This window comes from Coregonus clupeaformis, chromosome 18, assembly GCF_020615455.1.
Source record: "Coregonus clupeaformis isolate EN_2021a chromosome 18, ASM2061545v1, whole genome shotgun sequence".
NCBI lineage: Eukaryota > Metazoa > Chordata > Actinopteri > Salmoniformes > Salmonidae > Coregonus > Coregonus clupeaformis.
In genome coordinates, this window is record NC_059209.1 from 3348562 (window position 1) to 3353227 (window position 4666).

A 4666-nucleotide genomic window follows, 5' to 3' on the forward strand; every position below is an offset into this window, starting at 1 on the left:
ACGCAGGACAATATCAACAATGACAACGAAATGTGTGTCTTTTAGCTGGGAAGAGAAGAAAATAGGTTAGGTGCAATGACTGAACTCCCGGAAGGGATCAGCTGAGGACACTTAAGAATTGTGTTAGTACCTCTGATTGGCTAGGTTTCTATCTATTCGGGGCTGGCTTGCACCCCTTCTATTCCCATTGGGGGAGTGTACAACTTGATTTGGTTCCTGTGGACCCACTTGAGCGTGTAGCTCAGTTGGTAGAGCATGGCGTTTGCAATGCCAGGGTTGTGGGTTCGATTCCCACGGGGGGCCAGTATGAAAAAGTATGAAAATGCATGTACTCACTAACTGTAAGTCGCTCTGGAAAAGAGCGTCTGCTAAATGACTAAAATGTAAATGTATGTTCTGTCGACCTTTGCTGATTCTGATTTGATAAGCAACAGGTGACAGCTTTAACACAATCTCATGTGGGGCAGGACATTTTTCGCAACGCCCACGGGTTTGGTATATATGTAGTACCACACTGTATCCCCGACCTCAAAGTCCTGGTGTCAGGCCTTTTTGTTGTAATGGGTATTGGACCTTCCGCACTTCTTTCCAACTTTCCTTGAGCGTACGCAAAGGTAGTCTGGAGGTGGGTTCGCAAGTCCGTCACGTATTGATGGGCCGTGTACGCGGTGGCCGTGGCGACATCTCCCGGTTGGTACAGGAGATGCAGTGGAAGCGTCATTTGCCGGCCCGTCATCATCTCAAATGGTGATATTCCCGTAGACCTGTTGCGTGTGGCTCTGATCGCCATCAGTACGAGTGGGAGTTTGATGTCCCAATCTTTGTGGTTGTCTGCCACATATTTCCTCAAGATTGTGACGATTGTTTAGTTGCTTCTTTCTACCCTGCCGGAGCTCCTAGGGTGATCTGTGAAGTGGCTTGGAGGGTTGAAACTGGCAGCAAACTAGACACCCCCTCACATATTTTGCCACCTCTTGTTCCATGTGAGGCCAGTGGGCCACCTGTCGCATTGTTTCACATGTAGCCTTGAGCCCCCTATGGCCCTCACTTGGGTCGTCGTGGGCATTGGCTATCATTATCCCCCTCTGTGTTTTAGGAACCACCCACCTTTGTGTGGCGTCGGTTTCTGAAACACAAACCAGTTTAGTTGCGTACAGTGAACGCAAGTCGTGTGAGCCTGCCACAGCCAGCTCGGACACTTGGTGATTGATAGGATCAGACAAGAAAGCCATGAAAGTGGCGAGGGACTCATCTTGGTGTTGCATTGCTACCAAGTCACCATTCAAGAATGAATGAGTTAGCGACACATTATGTTTGTGCGAAGATGATTCACGCGGTGCTACATGGCTACGCGTTACTGCAGACACCATTGGCGCCTCTGTGATCGTTGCGTCCCGAGCATCGAACACCAAGTGGTGCCGATAATTGCACCAGATTTCGCAATGCTGTCAGCATGGTCTTTGCCAAGTTTGTCACGACCAGGTGATTTGTGACCAGATTTGGTTGGATTTCCAATCCATCAGTGGTACCAAACGGTCTATTAAATCCATCCCAATCAGCATCTGCTCGGTGTCAATGCTAGTCACGTACACAGGGTGGACAAGTGGCACGCTTTCGAAAATTCCGTTTTAGTAGATTACTCTTGGTAAGAGGCGAGGTAGCCTGAGTGAAACCTCAAAGTTTAGTGTCACATTGTTCTGTTTTTAACCAAGGGTCTACTGCCCTTTTGAGTTCATCCAGCAAAGTTTGAGATATGAGGGAAATAGTCGAACCCAACCTATCAGTGCATCACAGGTCAAACAGTCCTCTAAGACAGCTTTGAGGTATGGCCTGTTCGAGTCGGTTTTTCTTGTCATATCGCTAACAAAGTGGAGTGGGTTGGCAGAACGGATTGGTGAGTTATCTTTGTCAATTTTTAAGACAGATTGCTATACTTCGTGACTCAGTGGGTCCTCTATCGGAATGGGAGAGGAATCAGCTGTTGCAACGCTGCTTACCTTGTGCGTCTCAACATCTATATCATGGTCTCTAGACAAAGCCCATGGGCTTGTATCTAGATTGAGCGGGCCCTGGACTGGATTTGAGTGAGGGTGGGTTTAAGGTGAACGTTTACGACCTCGCAAATGGTGTTAATTTCGGGGGACCTATTCTCCAGCAATTTCACGCCTAGTCATGGTGACTTATCTTTACCCTCTTTCTAAAAAATGTTTTGCTTCAGTACATCTCTTATCAGAGCTTCTAGATACCTTTGGGTTACGTTTTGGTCATCATCAAACCCTTTGTCACTCTTGTTATGCTTGTTACCCTTGTTCCCTGACCATTTGTGAGGGTTAGATGCAGGAACGTAGCGGCCAGATCGACCTTCTGCGGGGCCTGTTTGGTTGGGGACGTTCTTTGTAGATATTGTTACTGCTGTGGTCATCGGTGTGGTATGTACGTGGTAGCCGCAAACCTGGTGCGTCATCTTTTTCCGGTCCTGTCCCTGATGCCACACCTTCCAACTGGAGTGATTGCATCCCCCCAATCTTGAAAACTGAGGTGTCCGGCATCAAAAGCTGTGCTCGCAAGCTCTCGGAGTGCCAAGATTGGAAAACCAATGTGGGCAGTAGGCCCCAAGTAGTTAATGAAGTTGGGATACATGTTTGACAGAAACATTTGTTTGAATGGTAATAGCTCTTCCATTCCTGTTTCAGTGAGCATGCCAAAGTAAGCTGAACGAAGCCTATGATAGTAGGCTTGTGGGTGTTCATTCCGAGCTTGTTTGACAGTGTTAGCCAGTGAGCTGTCGTGTTTGCGAGTCGCAGAACCACTGAATTCTATTTGCAAGTTAGCGTGGTCATTTTGCACGTGTTGCTGTTGTAGACGGATTAACCTTGTCACGTGTCTGTAGGACGTTCGCTTCAACAGGTAAAGCCTGTCAGTATTCGTAGAGTTCGGGTAGCCATCCAAGGCGTCCTCTATGTCTGCTAAGAACGTCTCAGTGTCGTTTGGCTTACCTGGAACGGGGTCAAATATGTCAATGTTTTTTCCGATTTTGTCAAGGCGTTCCGCGCCAAGTGCGCGGGGAGCGTCTGCTTCCTCCCATGGATAATTTTTGACCTAACGGCTTAGAGGAAAAGACAAATTACTCTGGGCCGAATGATTAAGATGAAAAGACTGAGGGACCCCTAAGTGAGGTGAAGTCTGAAACCTCCTGTCACCCACACACCTTCGTTCCCCAGGCTCCGGTTGCGAGCTTGGTTGCCTGGTTGGGTAGTCACGCGGTAGCACGTGGCTGTTCTGGAGTTCCTCCAGATGGTACCTAAGGGTGGTGTTCTGCTGCATCGCAGAGTCCACTTGGGAGCTGAGGGTATTTATTTTAGACGGGTGAGTGTCGCAGTTGCTCCGTTCGGCCTCATACTTATCTGTCATGGTTTGCAGGGAGAGGTCTCGAGTGCGCAGCGAGAGATTCAGTGATGAGATATCCTCCGCTTGCTTAGAGGTCAAGTTTTCCCAACTTCCTCACTTGGGATCTCTCATCGTTTATTCGGTCAGCGTCTTCAATGAGTTCCGCTGTTTTGTTATCCAACTTGGTCAAGGTGTTCATTAACTGATCATCTTTGGTCTGCAGCTTTTGTAAAAGAACATTATTGCTTTGAGTGGTGTCATTTGAAACTGCTTGCAGGGCATCAAGTTGGGTCGCCCATGTTTTTAGCTAGCTCGTCAGATTCATCCAATTTTGTGTGGACTTCGTCGTATTTACTGTTGGCTAAATCGAGTTGTTCTTGTAGAAAACTGATTTGTTTGAGAGTTTGTGCTCGTTCTTCGTCATAAGTGTTTGCTAGATCTTTTAATTGATCCGTTCTCAAATGCAGCTGCTCGGCTAGCAGCATCTTGTCTTTGTTGGCTTTTGTCATTTGCTTCCTGGTTCTCTCCACCTGTCCCTTCATCTCAACAGTTTATTGCTCGTGCTTCTGCTGAGCACAGTGGTATTGGACCAATGCCCATCTCTGCTGGTGGGCAGGGTTCAGGGCTAAACTGGAGAGAACCTTTACAAGGCCTGTGCCTGCCGGCCTATTTTGGAGGGCGTCAATTGCAATTTCTGCTGGGTTTTTTCACTTATGGCATCGTGACCTAACATTCTCAACCTTTCGGCATAGTTTGGATTTGTATCGCTGCTGAGGTCAGCGATCAATCTTTCTGTGGGTGAGGGTTCACTTATTAGCGGGGGAATGGATGGCACCCTCTCTGATAGATTTCTCATTTTGTTGATTATTAGTTGTTTAAACTTATGTACAATTTTGGGTTTTGAGTCGTTGGAAGCTGCAAAAACAATTTTTATTCGGTTTACAGATGCCAATGAATCTTCAATACTGGATCAGAGTTGGCTTTTAACAAACTTGCAAAAGCAATTTTAATTATTAAAATTAATCATACCTGTATAGGCTATCTGGGAATTTAACTTTAATTAACCTGATAGCATTGTTGTATCTAGGTTAATATGGAAAAGTTTAAATTATCTCCTTTGTTGAATCAAATCAATCTGAATCTTATCCAAATGATCAACCTGTAAGGTATGTTCGGCAATTTAACTTATTAAATTGAATGAGACAATGATATCCAATCACTTGAGATATCCTAAGTGTAACCAGTAGTTGAAATGTGAGTTCACCACCAGGGTACTTTT